The following is an 11,607-nucleotide window of genomic DNA, read 5'->3' as shown; positions in this document are numbered from 1 at the left end:
CAATGATTTATGTAAAAATAAAGAAATTAAAACGAATGCTGCATGTCATTTTTTCTTAAGTGCCAAAGTGCAGACGTATTGAAACATTTTCCTCAATGATACAACATTTAATTTAGGAATACTTAGCTTAAAGGAAATGTGTGAGATAATTTTAAACCAAGTCAAACCTCAAATCAGTAACCGCTGAAAGGGAACTACGTTTCAGTATTGTACTTCAGTCAGACAAATAATACATGCAAAAGGCTTTAAACTATTTACTGTGACAAAATTACAAATAAATAAATATCATTTAGCATACATACAGTCGGCATCTAGTCATAGCTGGGGGCGTGGCGAGGGCGGAGTCGGCGTGGGGGAAAACACAGCGAACATCGTGTGTATTTGAATGACAAAAATGAACATTGAGCGCTCATTCCCAGAGACACGTAGAACAATTGTAGTCTCTTTTAACTTTAATATTCATATACACTAGTCCATATCGAGATTTGATTCATTTTACAGCCCTAATGTAGATGTATTCATTCAAAAATAGCCAAATTCCGTGACGTTCTGCTTTATACAGCAAGTTCTATTTTTGACTGGATTCCGCGATTCAATTGTTTCACAAACACAGACGGGGTGAATTTATGAATGAAATTGTAAAATTTCTGACACAAAACTAAGTGGTTACGTGTCCACACGCTTTTTTACGTGGGTTTATGTTCGACACTAGGCTAACGTTACATAGTTTTGCTTCAGGTAGAATGATAAGGCTAATTATATATGCATGCCACTTTCTGTAACAACCTTACACAGTTTTGATAACGTTATAATGAACACAACGTAGCCTGCCTGTGATGAATGCCGACTGCACACATACACATGCTTAGTCTTGGGATTCCACAACTTCCCTTGATCCTCACAACTTATTGCTTGTAGCCATTTTGTCATCCTTTCCGGTTCTGTATGTTTATTAGGAAGGATGTAGAACTTCAATTCATAATTTGTTAGTTTATTGGAGGTACAGAAAACGACACAGCAACTCTTCGACATGATTGTCTCGTATATTTCAATTGGCGCCAAGGCAATGTTTTCCCCCACGGGCTAAATTCACATCACGTGACGGGGCGTTCCCGGGGGCGTTCCCAGACCAACCGTCTGTTTCTATAGTCTGTTAAAAGAAAACTATTAGCTTTAATTATTTATAACCATCTTTGGTCCATCATGCCTTAACAGTATATTGTTGCGCTTAAAAATATTTAAATAGCACAGAAAATGAGCAAAAGAGAGCGAGAGGATTATGTATTTAATTTTTATTTACAAACAAATGTCAAATGCATAGACTGTATAAAAATATGGATGTAGTGTCCGTGACGTCACCCGTAGACTACTGAAGAGAGTTTTTGAAGCCTAAAGTGTGTAGAGCGGGCCGTCGCCATCTTGGCAGCGCGTCACCGCGCGACTCTCCCGGACAATCAAAAATGGGCAAAAAGGCGGGAGCTAGTTGCTGTAGCCACGCCCACCTAGCGCGACGGCAATGTCAGCAGCGGCAATCTCCCTGTCACTCAAGTGGCCACGCCCTTAATTATGCAGAACTTTAAGTCTTAATATAATTTAAACGGATGAGTTATAAAAAAATTCACCGCCCTCACAGTTGTCATGAAGGGCAAAATGAGCTATTTAGACCAAAATCATTTTTTGAACCAGGCTGTAAACATGTTTTTTCCTGCTGTAAAGTTGGGCATTTTAACATGGGGAGTCTATGGGACTGACTCCCTTTTGCAGCCAGCCTCAAGCGGCCAGTCGATGAATTGCAGTTTTAGTCACTTCCTTATTGGCCTCACGAGAGAGAGCGGGAGGTTGGCGCTCAGTGTAAAACTTTTTCATAAAAGCTATAAAAGTGTGACATGACTGCACTTATCAACATATGAGCACCATTAAAGCCTAAAGTACCTTAAAATACCTTCCTGCGGAATAATTTAGACAGCATTTTACATTTGGTGTTTACTCAAGTTTTTTATAATTAACTTAAATTAACTTAAATATTATTATTAGTATTATTATATATAAAAAAAAAATTCCTCAACATATACAAATATAGAAGCACATGATTGCATTTGCATTTGAACTTGCCATATTTTGACAGAATAAGCTTTATATGCATTACTGATATTTAGCTGACCTTGTGAAATTGATTATAATAAAGAAAATATGTTGACCTGAAATGATGACTCCAAAAACTTTAAACATTAGGATAATTTTATTGACCACGTAGCCACAAACTTATAACACTTAAAACAAATAATTATTTTAAATGCAATATTCTTAGTTGAGTGTAATAAAAACAAACTAAAAAGTATATAAATGAATATTCAAGAAATAAAAACCTGTTAGTAACACTTTATTGATTGCATAGCTACAAAACTAAACTAATTCTTATTTTAAGAACAATATTTTCTAAAAGGCGAGTAATAACAAAAGAAAATAATTGAATCTAATCTGAAACATTAAATGTTTTCTCCAGCCTATGCTCCAGCCTCATAAAAACAGTCGCTTCCACAATATCCCTCGAAGTCATCAGAGGAGTAAAACCCCTGCAACACGCCTCTTTGTCCTCTCCCTCTGTAACCTGCTCCATAATGCTTGTACACGCTGTCACACTGGAGGCATCTGGATATTGAGTAAGGAATCCTGTATACAGGGATCTGAAGTTCTCACTAAATGCCTTCCAGTTCACCACACCTGATAAATGTATAAAAAAAAATTCAGCTGATCTCATTCACAGGCAACTGCCTTTAAAGTGCAACAATGTACCGACCACTGTTACATGTCAATTGTGAAAGAAACAAACAGAGCTTCCATTTACCTAACAATGATATCAAGAAAAATGGGAAGGGTAATAAGACAATAAAACCTACTGTCCAACCACCGAAAGTGAGCCTCTCGTCGGAAACTTTCCATGCACACGATGTTGTTGAAGCAACTGCATGTAAGGGCAAGGGTGCGGATTGCAACATCACCATCATGAACCACAACTTCCAGCAAGATTGCTCTGGAGGAACAAAAGTTGTGGTCATAATAATCCAACTGCAGTTTAAAGATTGAATAAAATGGCAAATACATGCCTGCTGTATGTTCAGGGGTGTGTCACTGATTGCAACTACAAGGAAGAGACAATAGAACAGCAGTAATTTGGGGAAAACAAACAAACAAAAAACATTTTTAATCAACAATGGAGCCCCTCAAACAAAGTAAACAATACCAGTGTCTTGTCTCTTGTCAGCCCCGATTCGCCTCTTTTTTCTTTGCTGGCTTTTCGTGAATGATCTTGATGAATTTGTGACATAAAAATACTTTATTAAATATCAAGACAAATAGCGAACAATATCAAGATTGACTGCATGCAGGTAAGACCAATTTAAAATATCCCCAATTGTAAATACATTTGGCCATCCAAAGGGATAAATACCATGCATACCTTGGTGGGAACAGCAGCAAAAGGGCAGACCACCATCTTCTAATACTTGGCATGTCTGACTATAGTTTGGAAAAGCACAAGTTTATCAAAACAAATAAATTGCAAACTTACGGAATATATATTTTAATATGGTTGGTAAACCCACCTCTGAGAAGTCAAACGTTCCACCCAGGGTAATATAGAGAGCATACTGTAACATGAATGAAGTATTAATTACTGCACATGTGGGCTAAATTCTGACATGACATCTGCAGAACCAAAATAACTATTAGTGTGAAGACTCCACAGCTACAAGACAACTCTTGTCGAGGAACATCCTAGACATATAAATGTGTGTACAATACAATGTATAAATTAAGGATTTGTAACCACAAAACAATCTGAAATAATTTCTTTATTCTACAGCCTTTATCAACTATCAAGACACTATACACTATATTACCTTTAATACAACATACCTCAAGGTCCTCAGAGAAGAACTCAGTCCAAGGCCCAGGACAGAGGCTGAAAGCAATTTCTCTGTCAAAACACATTTGAAAGAAGAAGAAAAAAAAATAAGTTAAGATTTTTCCTACATACAGCTAAACAGTAAACAGGGTTTTAAAGAACTACCCTGCAAAACTAAATTTGATAGGGAGAATTTTTTTTAACAGAAAATAGTAAAGGCAGGTTTAAGGGGAACTGTCCAACCTTTACTTTTTCCATGGCTTTCTTCTCATTGCAAATATGCACAACATTTTGGTAAATATCTTTTTAATTTTGCATTTCTTAAATTATATAGGATGAGAACAAAGTCAATAGAAATATGAAAAAAAGAACAGGACAGAAAAAAAAGAACAGAACTGAATGTAGAACCAGGCTGAACCATATAGAACATAATTTTTTAGCATTCTAGGCAAAACCTGTATGTGGCAATGTAAGTGCCATCACCAAAACCTGGGCTTCTCAGCGAATTGAGAAAATACAATTCACTCAATTTTGGCTTCATGATCTGAAAATTTTTACCATGTGTTAAGTTGTTAGAGAATGCATATCATCAAGGAATAACATGTAAAATGTAGCTTTTTCCACTTTGTACAAAAAATGGTTGGTTAAAGTAATGCAACATCTAAGCAGACTCACACACAGCATCCAGTGTCCTGGCACATAAGATGGAAAGACCACAGCATCCTTGCTGCTAATTTCAGGCTATATGTATAGTGAAAATATTTTACACAAAAGTGACTTAAATGTATGCAACATATTGAAGACATTCCAGACCTGCTTAAAACTTAAATCATACATACAGGTAAGCTGTCCAGTGGATTTGCACAAATAGGAGGTAACCAGGTCACAATGACATGGCTGTTAACTGGATAGAAGTCCACATTCTGGAAAAAAAAAGGGAACATGTTTGTTTTGAGTATTTTATCTAAATGCCTTTATTTGTGCTTTTTAGACTTTGAGGTTAAACCTGTGAGAGGGCAATCTGTTGCAGAACACAAAAGCAGGAATTCAGCACCTGTGGGGAGGGGGTGGAAATCAATTCTACTTTAAATAGGACTTTCATGGTTTTAATATGGTTTGTTTAATATCTTTAATGCCAGCGTTTCTTACACTTCCTTCAACCTCAGAAAGTTCTGTCAGAGTTGTAAAGTCTTTCTGTTTTATTACTGTAGAGCCCACATATGCCACTTCATCATCCTTACTTACTGAAATAGCTTGAGTCACCTGTCATGAGATTAGAAATGTAAAATTATTGAAAAGTAACCTGTTCCTAGTGCAAATCTATCCAACTTTCTAATAGACCTGGCATTGCACACAATGAATGTCGCTGGATCTTTGACATACTGTATTACTTACGTTCCTCTATTGTAAGTTGCTTAGGATAAGAGTGTCTGATAAATGCATAAATGTAAGTTTAAATAAAAATGTCAAATTGAATCATAATGGAGGAGTGCAGTTAGATTACCAGTTTACGCTGTGATCGATTCAGTGGCTTGCTCCAGCAAGCTTTAGTAGGTTTAATCAGGTGTAGTCTGGTTCTTTCAGGACCCCTGTTCTCCTTATCTAAAGACACAAAGACAAATTTACATATTTTAACTGTGCATAGCCATATAAAAATTTACGATTCAAAGTATACATATGTTGAAATTGCCTACAACCAGACGTCCAGGCGAATCTTTTTGGAGATTCACAGTAGTTTTTGAGTGGGACTTTTGGATGTTTTTCAGCATTGATTTGTTTTTCTCCTCATTCTGAATGTGCAAAATATTTCTGACAAAAAACATGTGAGTTGTGGGACACATCATATTCAGGAAGTAGTTATTCTTCCGCATTCCAGAAAAAAGCTGTTCTGCGGCTTGTGTGTTAACACTACCAGCCAACTCTGGAACAAGCTGGATCTTTCTGAGTGAGTCTCGCACATCCTTAGAATTAGACTCGTGGAATTTGTCATATAGGGCATAGTGATCTGAGGATCCAGTCACTGGATGGCAACTGACATCTTCATCCAACTTCTTTTCATTCAGTCAAGGTAGGCTAACAGTAAAGGTTCCACTCAGTGCAGCCCTCAGATTGTCTTCTGTATCCTCTGCAAGCCGCCCGTCAAATGGTGCAAATGGCATTGCTTCTGGTCTCCGAACATTGGCATGGGTGGCCAGACCTGTTTGGCATGTGTTTCCAAGAGAACAACATGTCAGAAAAGTCTCTAGGACTTTCAGCATGGATGAGACATTTCACACTGTAAACCACACCACAAGGGTATAAAATGACTGCCCATCCACCTGAAAAGAATAGTTTATTTAGTAAATGGAATGGAACTTAATACCTTTCAGAATATGTGCTTTTTAACTCTGAGCACAACAAATACCTGATGCTCCCCAAACTTTCTGAAATATTTTGTCATATGCAGTTCTGGTTTGCATCTGTCCTCTCAGTCTGCATAGAAGATCAGTCTTTGATCCTTGAGTACCAACTCCACAGGCCTTGCAAAGTTTTCGAATGTCAGCAACCTGTTGTTGGATCACAAATATATTTGATACTAGCATTACAATTATCATTGCCACTGTAAAACTAGTTATTTGTATGTCAGTGCTAGGCATGACTTGAAGGTAACAACTAATTTAGACCTGTATGATAATGAATTTTTTTGTTTATCTTCTTGCCATCATTGTTAATTGCAAAAAAAGTTGAGTTGTTTAAGGTGTAAAATACCTTTAGCTTCATTAATTCATCACTTAGTTCCATCACTTCCACGTTCCATCATCTGTCACTAGTCTAGTAAAAGCCTACTTCAAAGACCTGCAACTGTGCTTTACAACAACCGACCTTACAACATCATGGCAGCGCGTAGAAGTAGGCATCATGGCAGGCTGTACAATATCCCCTCTGGCATTCACAATGGCCATAGAGGTCATCATCAGGGCCTCAAGATGGGTGGTGGGGGGTGAGCGAACTAAGAACGGGATCCGCCTTCCACCTATCCGAGCATACATGGATGACATGACCACCTTGACCACTACTGCAGCATGTACCAGGCGGCTACTTGGAAAACTGCAGGAGAACATCAAGTGGACTCGGATGAAAATCAAACCGAACAAGTCACGAAGCATCTCAATAGTTAAGGGACAGCTTAAAGATGTGAAGTTCTGCATTGGTGATGACCCAATACCAACAGTGTCTGAGCAACCTGTCAAAAGCCTGTGTAGATGGTACAACGCTAGCCTTGGGGACAAAGACCAAGTTCAGCAAGTAAGGCAGGACATTACCAACAGTCTGGAAACCATCAACAGAACCCTACTGCCAGGGAAACTCAAACTCTGGTGTCTGCAATTTGGACTTCTCCCTCGGGTAATATGGCCACTCACTATCTATGAGCTCCCAATAACAACTGTGGAAAAGATGGAGCGAACCGTGACTTTATACGTGAAGAAATGGCTCGGCGTCCCACGCTGTCTGACTAACATCAGCCTCTACGGGCCTATAACGAGCCTCACCGAGGAGTACAAGTGCTCTAAAGTGAGACTCCAGATGACTTTGAAGGACTCCAGGGACCAGACCATCAGCAATGCCGTTCCACCTCTGTTAACTGGACGGAAATGGAAACCATCCGAGGCGGTCCAGCAAGCTATGTCAGCCCTGAGGCACAGCGACATTGTAGGGCACGTCCAGTTGGGGAGAGGAGGCCTCGGCCTTACCGCAAGTAAGCCAACTTGGCGTAAGGCCTCAACATCAGAGAGGAGGAAAATGGTGGTCGAGGAGGTGCGCCGTCAGGAGGAGGCGGAAAGAAGTGCAAAGGCTGTCTCTCTTGCCAAGCAGGGACAATGGATGAGGTGGGAAGGCCTGGAGAGGAGAAAGCTTAGCTGGAGGGAGCTCTGGGAAATGGAGGCAAGTAACATCAGCTTCATCATAAGAGCCACCTATGATGTGCTCCCATCTCCAAAAAACCTCCACCAGTGGTATGGAGAGGACCCAACCTGTGCCCTCTGCCCAACTCCAGCGACTCTTAAGCACATCTTGGCTGGTTGTAAAACCAGCCTCACACAAGGTCGTTACACCTGGAGACACAACCAGGTCCTCAAGAGTCTAGCAGCAGCTCTTGAGAGACAGAAGAGACAGAAGAAGCCCAAACATCCCCCTATTAAATCAGAGGCTGGACAGCTAGCCATGGCCCGGGACTGGAAGATGCTTGTCGATATTGGGCAGCAACTAATCTTTCCAGCTGAGATTGCAGTCACCACCCTTAGGCCAGACTTGGTTCTCTGGTCCCCTTCATTGAAGTCTGTTTACATCACTGAGCTCACAGTCCCATGGGAGAATTCAACGGATGAGGCCTATGAACGCAAGAAACTGCGCTATACAGAACTAGCAGCAGACGCTCAACAAAGGGGATGGAAAGCGAAAGTCTATCCGGTTGAAGTGGGTTGCAGAGGTTTTGTGGCTTCATCTACCATCAGACTGCTGAAAGACCTTGGCATCCATGGACAGGCTCTGCGACAGACAATTAGATCCGTCTCTGAAGCGGCCGAAAGAAGCAGCCAGTGGATATGGATTAAGAGAAAGGATCCTTGTTGGGCTCATAGAGCATCAACATGACCCACTCACTTATCGACCCAATCACTAATCCCCCCACCCTATAACCCACTTGAGAACCCAGGGCACAACCCTCCATGAGGAGGGTGAACAAGGTATGCGGTCAGCTCTAGGCTTGACTCAGGGAAGAGGACGCCTCCTGCCTTGCATAGTCCCGTGGGCTGTGCCATGTAAACAACCAAATTTTCATGATTGGGAATGGGACACAAGCTCAGGTTTGATCACCCTGTAGCTGGCCACCTTTGATGAGGGTGTCTAGTGTTGAAAGGCCGAAACACCCCCTGATTCAAAGGTACATTACTGATGATGTGTCCTGAAATTTACATCTTTCCCATGACTGAGGTACAGCTCCCACGCCACTCTCAGCATCAAGGCAAACCATGTGCATACCATCCATTGACACAATGGACAGTTTACCATCACGTCCCGTGTTTATGATTCCACTTAGTCTTTCCTCGGTTATGTCCATTTCAGTGATGAGGTTTTTGCCACTCTGTGTTTAACACAGTTGGTGCCTTGCGTGCATGTGCCGATCCAGGGGGCCCAGTATTCAAAATTGGGTTTTATATTGTAAGGATTTCTGTCCCCAGCTAAGATCATACAGGAAACAAAGAAGCAATTCAAACTCATGAAATGGAATTTTGCTTGGAAGGTTTTTTTAGAAAAATAGTTCATGTTCATTTGCAATAAACTCTTTACCCTATTCTAAATAATGGCAACAGATATATTTTGCCTCATTCATCCAGCTGCACACAGCGGATCTGCATGATGTGAAGAACTCAAAAGTATTCATAAGAGACTGACTTATTTAGTTGTTTAAATTCTTGTTCATAATGTTTAATTAAAAAAGCTATAGTAATAAACTTACTTTTCAACAAACCAGCGGCAATCCTCTCCATTGAAAGAGTCTCCCAGAAGTCTTCTGAATTCACCTCACCATTATAGGTTTCATGTGGTTCATTTATGTCACTGACTGGATAAAGAAAAAAAATTACATTTACACAATTTAGCTGCAAACTAGAAAATGAAATAAATAAATAAACGTGTGACTTTTTTACCTGGCATGCTGAACACTCCCTTTCTGTGTAAACCATCACAACAACTGGAGGATGATGACCACATTTTAGACATGAAAAGTTATAATCATGGTGGGTCAGTGCCTCAAAATGTAAATATGCATGAAAAAACTCTGAGTCCTTTGGGTAAGGCACATGTGACGTCCTTTGCAAAATGGAACGCACTCTTCCAACTGACACATGAGCCTTGGTGGGAATAAACATAAGAACATGTATCAGTGTAAGTTCAGGATAAAGTCTTAAGACTAATGTTGTTTCCATTTAACAAACAACTAACTTAAGAAACAAAACCTGCACAGAATTCCTTATGAAAATGCACAGAAAGACGGTTAGCAGCAGTTGATCATTAAAATTGTGAAGCCCATGCATCCAGTCCTGGTATCGGTAAAACATGCCACAATTACTGCATTTCTTGCAATATGTGGATATTCCTGATGAGGTAAAAAAAACAGACATTAATAGGACATGTAAAATGATCACATGGCAATTATAATGTACTGCATACTTTAACCTACACTGCCCCAAATACTGTAGCAAATGCAAACATTAAAAAAAAATACTACACAGTAACAAGAACCAAGGTCTAAATGAATATTCACATATATTGTATAATGAATATTCACATATATATGTAACAACTGACAAACCAACAATGCCTACCAGTCACTACACCAGTGAGCATTGTAACTTTAGCATTTCTGGTGATGAGGATAGGAGCACTGAGGCGAACAGGTCCAGGGCACTGAGAGCAGAACTCCTCCTCAGGAATAAGATGTTTAGGAATATCTTCCTCCATTACATCTCCGGTAGAAACATCTGATAGTGTCTCAGGAAGCTTTTTATTATAGTAAATATATTGTACCATCTGCTTCAGGCCTTTACCCTTTGGAGGATATTCCCACTGTTGGCCAGACATCATGACGTCCTCATGTTGTGATGGTTCACTCACTGCCTCAGCTTGTGACAGCGTTGTGAAGAGCTGCCGCTTCATTTGAAAGAGACACCATTTTCCAATACTCTTATGCAGGCATGATTTTCTACCTTTGAGACAAGGACAATGCAATGACAAAGTGTTTCTCTTGGAATTGTAATTAACCAAGACTCTGCCCAATCTACTGTAATGTGAAACCTTTGGCTCATATACAGATATATAATACTTGTAGTCAGGGCCTCCAATAGTAACAAGGCTAGCATTACTTTTAGCCTGATCTCGCTGTTTAAGGCATTGATTTTTCCTTGTGTCACCAAACCATTTTTGCTCAACCATCTCAGTTAACACATCTTCTGATAAATCTTCATTAGGTGCAATAGCACTGGAGTAGTCTACTGACCTTAGATGAACACACGGTGTTACCAAAAGGTCACTCCTTTGTGCCATTCATCATCAGTGTTGCAGACATCCATTTCACACATAACCTTCTGTGATGAGCCCCAAATTTTTTTTTGCCACATGAATGGGGATACAGGGCCCACGAAACGTTTTAGCCACTACATATATCCCATTCTTTTTATTAACACACTGTGCTGGTAGATGAGAAGTTGAAGTTATGGGATTTATGGATTCATGTTTACGCTCAATGTGTTTTTTTTTAATTTTTTGAATTCAGACTTACTCCACAGTGAGGGCAACTCACAGTGATTTTTTTTCTCTTTATCACTAGTGGAGCCGCTGATTCTACTGGACGAGCAACTGGTTGCTGTAAAGATGTTTCTTGTGCTGGACGAGCGACTGGTTGTAGATCAGCAGTAAAAGCAGATATGGGGTGTTTTTTACAAAGATGCTCTTTTAAGGCACCTTTATTTATGTAGGTCTGTGGACACTGACAGCAGTGAAAATGTTTGGCCTTTTGACCACAGCCAAGGCCACAGCTGTATATAATAACTTTTACACGTTTAGATACATCTTTTATAGACATTTTTTGAAGTGGTGCTTACACACTTACCTCCATGTTGAACAGATCTTAGTTTATGTCCAGCTATATGGGTCATTATTTGATGATA

General features: G+C 39.8%; 2 long non-coding RNA genes and 1 pseudogene across 4 annotated transcripts; all 3 read right to left on the bottom strand.

The window, feature by feature from the left end:
• Window positions 1–2,220: 2,220 nt before the first annotated feature.
• LOC132118467 (uncharacterized) lies at window positions 2,221–3,032 on the bottom strand. Its single transcript, XR_009425902.1, has 2 exons — window positions 2,898–3,032; window positions 2,221–2,721 (listed from the first exon to the last, which is right to left on the bottom strand). It is a non-coding gene; the product is annotated as an uncharacterized LOC132118467 (long non-coding RNA).
• A 439-nt stretch (window positions 3,033–3,471) lies between these two features.
• On the bottom strand, window positions 3,472–6,088 carry LOC132118466 (uncharacterized). 3 transcript variants are annotated; one of them, XR_009425900.1, is made up of 9 exons: window positions 5,409–6,088; window positions 5,054–5,167; window positions 4,911–4,958; window positions 4,744–4,827; window positions 4,580–4,645; window positions 3,916–3,976; window positions 3,724–3,774; window positions 3,603–3,647; window positions 3,472–3,516 (listed from the first exon to the last, which is right to left on the bottom strand). It is a non-coding gene; the product is annotated as an uncharacterized LOC132118466 (long non-coding RNA). The 3 variants fall into 3 exon arrangements; XR_009425899.1 differs by having other exon boundaries at window positions 4,580–4,827; XR_009425901.1 differs by lacking the exon at window positions 4,580–4,645.
• Window positions 6,089–9,264: 3,176 nt separating this feature from the next.
• On the bottom strand, window positions 9,265–10,647 carry LOC132118684 (HMG domain-containing protein 3-like; annotated as a pseudogene).
• Window positions 10,648–11,607: the final 960 nt, after the last annotated feature.

The sequence above is a fragment of the Carassius carassius genome, chromosome 37, assembly GCF_963082965.1.
Source record: "Carassius carassius chromosome 37, fCarCar2.1, whole genome shotgun sequence".
NCBI lineage: Eukaryota > Metazoa > Chordata > Actinopteri > Cypriniformes > Cyprinidae > Carassius > Carassius carassius.
The sequence above is the reverse complement of the archived record's forward strand: the minus strand, read 5'-3'. Positions and strand labels throughout refer to the sequence as shown.